The 11,534-nt window shown below is 47.7% G+C and overlaps 1 pseudogene; it reads left to right on the top strand.

Moving 5' to 3' along the window:
* Positions 1-10,183: 10,183 nt before the first annotated feature.
* On the top strand, positions 10,184-10,778 carry LOC137203823 (small ribosomal subunit protein uS8 pseudogene; annotated as a pseudogene).
* The last annotated feature ends 756 nt before the right edge of the window (positions 10,779-11,534 follow it).

The raw sequence follows: 11,534 nt of genomic DNA, 5'->3' as shown, positions 1-11,534 counted from the left end.
GGTGGAGGGGCGGGACTTGGGCCGAGCCCTTCCGGGTGGGCGGGGCCCGGGGGCGGGACGTAAGGGACGGGGCCGTCTTAAAGGGGCCGGACGCCCTCGTCAGCCTACTCAAACCTTGCAGTGGCACGCTTCCTCCTGGCTTTTTATTTTTCAAAAGTTTGAACCTGAAGAAAAGTTGCAAGAATAGTAAAGGATAATAAATATCCATATGCCTGTCATCAATTGCTAATATTTTGTCACATTTTATTAAGTGTCTCTTCATACTTATATGTAATTTTGCTCAACCATTTGAGAGTTAATTGAAGACAGTGACGTATCAACCCTAAAGACAGCAGGTGGTCATATAAGATAAAAGACATTATTCTTCATAACCACAGTACCATTATAACACTCAGGACATTTACCATTTACTTCATACTATTGTCTAATACAGGGTCTTTATTCGAATTTTACCAGTTGTCCCAAAAATACTTTCTCTGTTTTTCTTTTCTTTTGACCCAGTATCCACTCCTCACACAACACACAAGAATAAACTCCTGGGACTTCCCTGGGTGGTGCAGTGGTTAAGAATCCGCCTGCCAATGCAGGGGACATGGGTTCGAGCCCTAGTCTGGGAAGACCCCACGTGCCGCGGAGCAACTTAAGCCCGTGTGCCACAACTACTGAGCCTGTGCTCTAGAGCCTGCGAGCCACAGCTACCGAAGCCCACGCACATAGAGCCCCTGCTCCACAGCAAGAGAAGCCACCGCAATGAGAAGCCCGCACACCACAACGAAGAATAGTCCCCACTTGCCGCAACTAGAGAAAGCCTGCATGCAGCAACGAAGACCCAACGCAGCCAAAAATAAATAAATAAATTTATTTAAAAAAAAAAGAATAAACTCCTAAATGATGAGCATCTAGGTGTAAAACATGAAACTGCAATTCCTAGATGTATATGTATGGGTGAATTCCTCCATAACTTGTGTGTGGGAAAAAAAGGCCTCTAACTATGACTCAAAATCCAAATGCAATAAAAGATTAGTACATTTGACTACATAAAACTTTCATCACTTTTGCATGTCGAAAACACCATAAGCGAAGTCAAAAGACAAGTGACAAACTGGGAGAAGATATTTATAACATGTATCATGGGTAAAGGGCCATTCTCACTAATATATGACTAACCTTTTAAATTTGAGGGGAAAATGTGAAAAACAGATAGAAAAATGGACGAAAACTATGAACAGACAATTCATGAAAAAAGATGTTAAAATGATCTTTAGGGGTTTCCCTGGTGGCGCAGTGGTTGAGAGTCCGCCTGCCGATGCAGGGGACGCGGGTTCATGCCCCAGTCTGGGAAGATCCCACATGCTGCGGAGCAGCTGGGCCCGTGAGCCATGGCCGTTGAGCCTGCGCGTCCGGAGCCTGTGCTCCGCAACGGGAGAGGCCAAGGCAGTGAGAGGCCCGCGTACCGGAAAAAAAAAAAAAAAAAAAAAAAAGGCAAATGCAGGATCCACTGAAATGCTGCCACTGGGGTGTGCAAGGCACAAACAGGATCTGTCAGTGACTGCAGCCACAGTGAAACTGCTGAGGAGAAGGGCAAAGGAGCAATGTAGGGGCTCAGAAGTTCTCGGTCTCTCCTCAGCTGGGTAACCACGATAGGTTGAATAATGTCTTTCCAAAGATGTCCACATCCTGATCCCCACAAGTGACAAATATGTTAGCACACAAGGCAAAAGAACTCTGCAGATGTGATTGACATGAGGAGATTGTCCTGGATTATCCAGATGGTGGGCCCAATGCAATCGCAAGCGTCCTTAGAAGAGGGAGGCAGGAGGTCAGAGTGAGGAAAGGCGGCGTGATTGGAAGATGCTACACTGCTGGCCTTGAAGATGGAGGAAGGGGCCACAAGCCAAGGAACACAGTGGCCTTTAGAAGCCGAAAAAGGTACAGAAACAGACTCTCCCTTGAAGCCTTCAGAATGAACGCAGTCCTGCCAACACCTTGACTTTAGGATTTCTGACCTCCTGAACTGTAAGATAATAAATTTATATTGTTTAAAGCCACTAAGTCTGTGGTCATTTGTTACAGCAGCAATAGGAAATGCATTGGGCAAGGCTTTTTGACTTTCTGGACCTCCAGGACCTCATCCATATAATGAGAAGAATGATATCTGTCTCCCTTGCCTGTGGGGATACTTAAGACGGTAAATGTGAAAAGGCTTGGAGAGTATCCTATAAATGAGGATTGAATTTTCCAACCCGGTTCAGGATACCCTTGACCTCTCTCTTTTTTTTTTTTTTTTACTGCTGTGGCCTCTCCCGTTGCAGAGCACAGGCTCCGGATGCGCAGGCTCAGCGGCCACGGCTCACGGGCCCAGCTGCTCCGCAGCATGTGGGACCTTCCCGGACCGGGGCACGAACCCGTGTCCCCTGAGCCCTGGACCCGAGCCGTGTCCCCACCCTTGACCTCTCTTACTGGCTGTTAGCTTTGGGGTGGAGAGCTCCCCTTCTTCCCTCTCTCCTTCCACCCCTACTCCCTGCTGGGGAAATCTCCACGGTCTCCCGCCTGCAGAGTCAGCTTCTAGAACAGCAGATGGCTGTCCCGGTGTCAGAGGGTTGGCCAGAGCCCAGGCTGGGAGGCCATGGGACGGAACCAGATTGTCACATCAGAGAGGACAAAGGCTGGTGGTGGCCACTTCTTCCTCTGCAACTGGGCTGCCCTGTCTACCTGACCAGCTAGGGTCTCCCAGATAGCCTGTTCATCGTCAAGGGCACTGGGCAAGCCATGAATGCTAAGCTTGCAAAGGAGACCCAAGCCAACTCTCTACACACTTGGTTTCCTTCATCGGACTCTTGCCTCTACCAAGTTTAAGTCATCCATTGGTTCACTCCTTAGCGTTTATGAGCATCGAGCACACACCAGCACTGTTGGTTGCCTACCCAGCAGTCATTCCTCTATTTTCCCTTGCTACCCAAATTCATCCACCTGGTCCCAGGGGATGAGTCTTGATTGGTCTAAGCCAATTCTGGCATCCTGTGTCCCCTTTCCAGTGATTGGTCTAGAGGTGGACATGTGACCTTATTCGGTCCAATTAAACCTAGAGAGAAGTCTGCTAAGGGATTCTGGGAAGACTGTCTTCCAGTCTATTCCCAGACTGTCTATTAAGAGAGAGATGGGCAAAGAAAAGACTTCCACTGCTCTGGACAGTATTGTTGTCTGAGATTGTGATTTCTGGAGTTCAGCAGCCATCTTGTAACCTTGAGGTGACAATGCTAAGGCTGAAATGTCAACACATCTAGGACAGAAAAGCAGAAGGATGAAAGAAACTTGATAGCTGGGATGGGTAATTTTATGTGTTCCCTTGGCCTGGCTATAGTGCCCACATGTTTGGTTATACACCAGTTGAGATGTTGCTGTGAAGATATTTTTAGACATGATTAGCATTTAAATTGGAAGACTTTGAGTAAAGCAGATTACTTTCTGTAATGAGGGTGGGCCTCATCCAATCAACTGGAGAGAGAGAGATAAAGAAAGTAAATACGGTAAAATGGTAATATTTGAAGACTCTGAGTGAAGGATATACAATAATTCATTGAATTCTTTGCAACTTCTCTTTAAGTCCAAAATGAATTTTTTAAAATAATTTTCTTTTAATCTATTTATTATTTATTTATTTTTGGCTGCATTGGGTCTTCGTTGCTGCACATGGGCTTTCTCTAGTTGCAGTGAGCAAGGGCTACTCTTCGTTGCAGTGCGTGGGCTTCTTATTGCGGTGGCTTCTCTTGTTGCAGAGCACAGGCTCTAGGCGTGCGGGCTTCAGTAGTTGTGGCACACAGGCTCAGTAGTTGTGGCTTGCGGGCTCTAGAGCGCAGGCTCAGTAGTTGTGGCTCACGGGCTTAGTTGCTCCGCAGCATGTGGGATCTTCCCGGACCAGGGCTCGAACCTGTGTCCCCTGCATTTGCAAGTGGATTCTTAACCACTGTGCCACCAGGGAAGCCCCCCAAAATGAATTTAAAATAAAAATTTAAACAAAAAAGAAAAAGGGAGCCAGGTACAAACTTGATTTGTTTGATACAAATGCCTGAGCTTTCCTTGGGAGCCCAGGGTTGGAGTACCAGCTCCCAGAAACCCAGAGATGATCTCAGATCAGTCACGGCCCCTTTCATACTCAAAACCAGTCCTTTTTCAACAAAGGTGGCATGAGGATTAATCCCTCTGAGCCGTGAGAATCCTTTGCAAACTGTACAGCATCACATACACACCAGGAGGGAGAGTTGTGGTAGTGATGCTTTTATTACAGCAAATACTCCTTCCCTCATTTTTACTCTGGGAGGATTTGGATTTTTATAAACAGGATTTGCTGGAAGCTATGTGTGCCCATAGGAAGGCAGAATAGGACACTGGCTTCAAATCCTGGCCACTATTTAGTGGCCATCTGACATTGAGCATGCAACTTGAGTTTTCTGTGCTTCCGTTTCACCATCTGTTAAATGGGGATAGTAATATATCTCATAGTATTGTTGTAAAACTTAAATGGGTTAAAATATATGTTAAAAAGTGGAGGACAGCACCTGGCACAGGCATAATGCTCTGTGACCACTAGCTGTCATCATCACCACCATCATCACCAAGATGAATAGGATTGCTGTCAAGATCCTGGGCTGTAGAGAGACACACAACTAAGTTTGAGGCCTTGATGTAAATATTACTGGCTGGTGACATTAAAGTTAGTTACTTGTCCCTTCAACCTCTGTGCCTCAGTTTCCTCATCTGTAAATGTGGACGATGCTAACACTTTCACTTGCTAACATGAGGATTAAATGACAGCAAACATGGAACCCACTTGGTCCGGTACTGGGCACACGTAAGCCTTCACTGAATGGTCAGGAGGAAAATTACCTGGAACACCCATGAGGATGGTTACTATCAACAAAATAGGAAATAACAAGTGTTGGGGAGGATGCAGAGAAATTGGAACCCTTTTGCACTGTTGGTGGAAGTGTAAAATGGTGCAGCTGCGGTGGAAAACAATACAGCGCTTCCTCAAAAACTGAAAGTAGATTTACCAAACTGTAATAGTCAGTCCAGGCTGCCATAACAAAATACCATAGACTGGGGGGCTTAAACAACAGAAATGTATGCCTGGAAATCTAAGATCAGGGTGCCAGTTTGGTGAGGTTCTGGTGACAGCTCTCTTCCTGGCTTGTAAATGACCACTTTCCCTGGTGGCGCAGTGGTTGAGAGTCCGCCTGCCGATGCAGGGGACGCGGGTTCGTGCCCTTGTCCAGGAAGATCCCACATGCCACGGAGCAGCTGGGCCCGTGAGCCGTGGCCGCTGAGCCTGCGCGTCTGGAGCCTGTGCTCCGCAACGGAAGAGGCCACAACAGTGAGAGACCCGCGTACCACAAAAAAAAAAAAAGACCGTTTTCTCGCTGTGGCCTCATGGCCTTTCCTCAATGTGTGAATGAAGACCGGGAAAAGAGAGAGAGAACTCTGTCTCTTCCTCTTTTTATAAGGCCGCCAGTCCTATCAGATCAGGACCCCAATATGACCTTGTTCAACCTTAATTACCTCCTAAAAGCCATGTCTCCAAATAGAGTCACATTGTGGGGTTAGGGCTTCAGCAAATGCATTGGGGGAGGGGAAGGAGACACAAGTCAGTCCATAGCACGTATGATCCAGCAATTCCACTTCTGGGTATAGATTGGAAAGAATTGAAAGTTTGATCTCAGATATTTGCACACGCTTGTTCATGGCAGTACTATTTACAATAACCAAGAGGTGGAAGCAAACAAAATGTGGTGTGTACATACAGTGGAATATTACTCAGCCTTAAAAAGGAAGGAGATTCTGACACAGGCTACAGTATGAAAGAATCCTGGGGAAGTTATGCTAAGTGAAATAAGCCAATCACAGAAAGACAAATACTGTATGAGGCCATTTATAGGCGGTCCCTAGAGCAGTCAAATTCATAGAGACAAAGTAAAAAGGTGATTGCCAGGGCCTGGGGGGAGGCAGGAATGGGGAGTTGTTTAATGGGTATAGAATTTCAGTTTTATGAGATGAAAACGTTCTGAAGATTGGTTGAACAACAATTTGAATATGCTTAACACTACTGAGCTGTATGCTTACAAGTGGTTAAGGCGATAAATTTTATGTTATGCGTTTTTACCATGACAAAAATAAAATGAATTACCGGGAAATCCCTCCAGCATTAGAGCAATGACCCAAAATAGGCCACCAGGGGGCGCTATGCTTCCATTTCAATTCGCAGCCCTCCCCGCCCTTCCCTCCCCTGGACGAAACTGGCCGTTTCTAGAGGGGGAAAAAAATGCACTAGGATCCTGGAGAAAGTCAGAGCTCCTCTCTGCTCCCCGCCTTCCTCAGATGGACCAGCTTTGCATAAACCCCAGAGCTGCACCGCATCCCTGCCACATGCCCGCCACAGCCGACTCTGAACTCTGTTCTTTCTCTGGGTCCCTTCCCTCCCTCCGTGCTGGAGACACAGCTGGTCCTGGGATGGCCTGCGCCCACCACGCCTAGCTGCCCGCGGGCCTCCAGATTGCCCAGGGGCTGGAAAAGAGGGAGAAGTGACAAGGACTCACCTGCCCCCAAGTTACCCAAAGATGAGGGGACACACCAATGGAAAAGAGTCAGAAACCTCGTATCCCAGGTGCAGGGGCTTCACCGTCAAACAGACATGGGGTTTTCCCACTCGGCTGCTCACTTTGCATGTCATAACCTCCCTGGGTCTCAGTCTCCTCACCTGTAAAATCTATATTAATACCCAGGAGGCTGGAAAGAAGTTAATAAAATCCCTGATGCTTAAAAAGCACTCGGTGGATGGGCTAATCACCATTCCATGCCCCGTATCTGATGCTGGCCTGGGTCTCCTCCCATCTCCGGGTGGTTTTCTACTGCACAGCATCCACTCTCGAGTTTGCACTTATCTCTTGAGAAACCTCTCCCGAAGTAACCCGCACCACGGTCTTCTGGACCAGACAGGGTCAGTGATTTAACCAAGTAGGACTCACTGGGTTGCAAGTAATAGAAACTCAGTTAAACTACCTCAAGGAAACTGAAGTGTCTCATGGAATCCAAGAAAAAAAATCAAAAGGCAAATTGCTGAGAAGAGCAGATCCAGGATCTGGGCTCTTTGGGGAACCCTGGACCATTCTCCCTGTCCCCTCCCCGAAGCCTGCTTTATTCTCTCCTCCATGCAGGACAAGTGCCCACACTCCCTCCCTCCAGCCCACGGACCCCGCTGCCATGCCTAGAGCATGCCAAGCACACTCCCACCTCAGGGCGTTTGCACCTGCTTTGTCCTCTGCCTAGGACACCCTTCCCTACATCTCTCCTGTGGTTCACTACCCCCTCCCTCAAGTCTCGGCTCAGATGTTACCCCAGTGGCGCCTTCCTTGATTAACTGATTGAAAATTGCAAACTGGGACTTCCCTGACGGTCCAGTGGTTAAGATTCTGCACTTCCACTGCAAGGGGCTCCACTGTAAGGGGCGCGGGTTCGATCTCTGGTTGGGGAACTAAGATCCCACATGCCAAAAAAAGAAAGAAAATTGCAATCCACCTCCCACCAGCAGCGTGCTCTAGCCCCTCCTGCTTGCTTGCTTTTTTTTCTTTAACCCAAGTTCACAAAAAATAAAGAGGGGGTAATCATAACCCTTGATTCACAGCCTACTCTCATCAGCATTTAATTATTAAATTTAATAATATAATAAACACCTGTGAAACCACCACTCGAAACAAAAACTATAGCCTTGACAATAACCTGCATCTAACCAGATGGTTCCCCCCGCCCCATGATAATCCCCTCACCATAATCTTCATCCTGAATCCTATAGTGATACTTCCCTTGTTTCCTCTTTATAGTTTATTATTGCATATGTGTGTGTATGCTTTTAGTTGCTTTTAACTTGATAGGAAGGATATCGTGTTTATGTAATGGGACATTTTTCATTGGCTATTCTTTCTCAGAGATCCATCCACATTGCAATGTGTGGCTATAGTTCCTGTGTTTTGACTGCCGAGTAATATTTCATCATGGGAATTTATTCATTTGCTCTCCCATAGATGGGCATGTGGGTGTTTCCCAGTTGTGGACACTTAGTGGACAGCGCCCCTATGAATATTCTTCCAGGTGATTCCTGGTGTCGATGGGCCAGCATTTCCCCACGGTGCCTACTTCGGAGTAGGATTGCTGGGTCATAGGATACGTACATGCTCGGCTTTAGGAGATAAAGCCAGACTGTTTTCCAACACAGTAGCACCAATTCACATCCCCACCAGCGATGTTAAGAAGGTTTTATTTTTCTCCACAGCACTTACACTTTCTGATATACTATGTATTTTACTTATGTCTTTGTTTACTGTCTATCTCTGCCCTCCACCCCACTAGAATGTCAGCACCAGGAGGGCAGAGGTTTTTGACTCTTTTGTTTATTATTGTATTCCCAGTGCCTAGATCAGTGTGTGGCACATAGTAGATGCTCGATAAACATCTTCTGATTGGACGAACAAGCGGATGGCCCAGAACGAGAGCTGAGAGCTCATACTATGTATTATCGGCCCAGTTACCTGGGCTGATTTAACCCTCTCTCAGTTTCAATCGCCCCAAGCCAGGAAAGGACCACTGGCCAAAAACTACTGATGCCAGGACCCCCAGTCCAACTAACTCAGAGTTCCTGAGGGTGGGGCTTGGGACATGGATAGTTTTTAACCACTCCCCAGGAGATTCTCCTATGCATCCGGAGTGAGGCCCAGAGCTCTAAGGTAAGCCATTTGTCTCACTGAGAGATACTCAAGCCCCACGCAAGTCCCGCTGGATCCAAATGTTAGGGTGAAGCTCAGGGATCTGTGTTCACCCGGCAGCAACCCCACGACCTGGACGTGTGGCCATCAGAGCAGCTCCCACCCTGGCCGCTGTGCCCGTGGACGCTCCTCGCCCACCAGGGCCAGCTGTGTATGTTACCATTCTGGGGTTTCTCTAATTCCACCACCGGTTCTCGGCTGGCAGCAAATGACCTTGTACCACTCGCCACCCCACCTGCATCCTGCAAGCCGGAGGAAGTCCCCTGTTTTCAGCAGAACGCTCTGAGTTCCAGGGGCCCTGTTTCAGTCCCCAAGACACCCAAACAATCTTTCTTGCTCTGTTTCTTATTTCCCACTTAAACTTTCCCCCCGCTGCTGTAGGAAAGGTCACAGCTGGTCCACGCACCAGGATGTAGGGAGCTGGAGAGAAGAATTCGGAAAAGTCTGAACTCACTTGGCCCTTCGGGGTGCAGGGCAGGGGTGCCATCTGCCTCGCAGGACTCATGCCCCGATTATACCTGACCTTGGTATGGTCTTCAGGGTCACCCATCCTGTTCTGTGTCCCAGAGAAAACGGTTCCCACATCTTCACTTCCCCCTCTGGGGCACTTAGCCCAGCACTGGGCATACAGTAGGTGCTCAATAAAGTCTAGTTACTGTCGGGCTCTTTCAGACACAACTCAGATTGCATTAAATCCCCTTCAGTAACTCCCCATGGCTCTCAGGATAAAAATCCCAAACCCATGCTAGGCTCTGCATGGTGGCCCTGCCCACCTCGATTTGCCCCACGCTCACCCCTGATCCATTCTCAATGGCCACTCCAGCCTCCTCTCTGTTGCTTTAACACACCAAGCTCTTTCCCACCTCTGGGCCTTCGCACATTCCTGCTCCTCCTCCCACTGGCTTAGCCACATTAAGACTATGGATCCTTCGGGGAGTAGCTGAAATGTCACCTCCTCTGAGAAGCCCTCCCTGACTCCCTAGACCTGGTAGGACCCCTGGTAGAGGCCCTCATGATATCCTGAACTTCTTCATGGCTCTTGCAAATTTTTAATCATACTTTATGTGATTCTTTGATTCACAGCTCACTCTCCCACTAGAGTCTGAGAAACAGGAGAGCAAGAACCATGCTATTTGGGTTAGATAGCCTAGTGCCTGGCTCATGGGCTGGGTCTGGTATTTTTTGGATGGATAGATGGACCGATAGATGAGTGGATAGATGGATGGAGGGATGGGTAGGTAGGAGAAAGGGAGGGAGGGAGGGTACTTGTACAGATGAATGGATGGATGGATGGCTGGATGGTTGGATGGACAGATGGATGGACAGGAGAACAAAAAGTGAGTCATCTCTTTCTGCCGTACTCCCATGCTGCTATAATGGTGCACATGAACATCCTGGCCAATGCTCTTAAGAGCATCAACAATGCTGAGAAGAAAGAAAAACTCCAAGTTCCTTTAGGTCATGCTCCAGAGTCATCGTCTGGTTTCTAATTGTGATGATGAAGCATGGCTACATCAGCAAATTTGAAATCACTGATGATCACAGAGCAAGTAAGTCAGTGTGAAACTCACACACAGGTTAAGTAAGTGGGATCAGCCTCGGATTTGACGTGTCACTCAAAGATCTGGAAAAGTGGCAGAATCATCTTTTCCCAACTCACTGTACTGATGACCTCAGCTAGTATCATGGCCTCAAGGAAGCAAGACAGAAACACACAGAAGACAAAATCCTGGGATTCTTCTACTAGGGATGTCATACATACATACAATACATTTTTAAAAGAGTTCATGATGGATTGCTTCTCCTCTGTTGGCTTCCCCACTGGTGTCTGAGTATCTCCCCAGTGGACTGTGAGCTCCTTGAAGGCCAGGTTCCTTTCCCCTCCTTGGAATCCCTTTCTCCCAGGATGCCTGGGGAGCAGGGCTTTGTACTTCCAGATGCTCCACAATCTAGCTGAGAGGGGCCATGAGGGCCACGCTGCACCAGATCCTCAGGTGGTTGCCATTCATTCGTCACTGAACAGACACCATGGCAGTATGGTGATGTGGGTGGTGCCAAAGGGTTTGGGATTCAAATCCCAGCTCTGCCACTCACTCCCTGTGGGAACTTGGGCAAGCCACTTAACCCCTTTGAGCTCCAGGAGATTTTTTCTACCTGTAAAATGAGGACAATATTACCTACCTTGCAGGACAACTGCGAAGAGGAGTGAGCATTATGTAAGTGCCTTGGCACATAATAGGCACTCAATAAACGACAATGCTTATGTAATACACACCAGCCACACCACACAAAGATGAATAAGACACAGTCTCTGATCTCATGGCTGTCTCACTCTAGCAGGGACAGATTCCACTGAAGCGGCTAGTTGTGATATAGGGTGTCACATCAAGGTATGTGCAAAGGAACACAGAGGAAGATGGGATGAGTTCAGAGAAGGTTTCCTGGAGGAGGTGACATTTAGTCAGACCTTAAATAGCATTATACAGTCTGGAGTCTTGGCTTCTTCTTTCCAACTTGCTGCTAAATTTCCATGTGACCTTGAGCCAGTCTCTTCTCTACCCTGAGGTCCAGATCCCCTTCTGTAGCATAAGGTTGTTTAGCATCAGCTCCAAATCTTTTGGGTCACAGCCTCCTTTGAGAAAAATCTGATGAAAGCCAGAGCCCTTCTAGAAAAAATGCACAGACATATAAGTTTGCCTGTAAATGGGAGGACAGGGCTCGTGG

The sequence above is a fragment of the Pseudorca crassidens genome, chromosome 12 (genome assembly GCF_039906515.1).
Source record: "Pseudorca crassidens isolate mPseCra1 chromosome 12, mPseCra1.hap1, whole genome shotgun sequence".
NCBI lineage: Eukaryota > Metazoa > Chordata > Mammalia > Artiodactyla > Delphinidae > Pseudorca > Pseudorca crassidens.
Note: the sequence above shows the minus strand (reverse complement) of the source record. Positions and strands in the feature narration are given on the sequence as shown.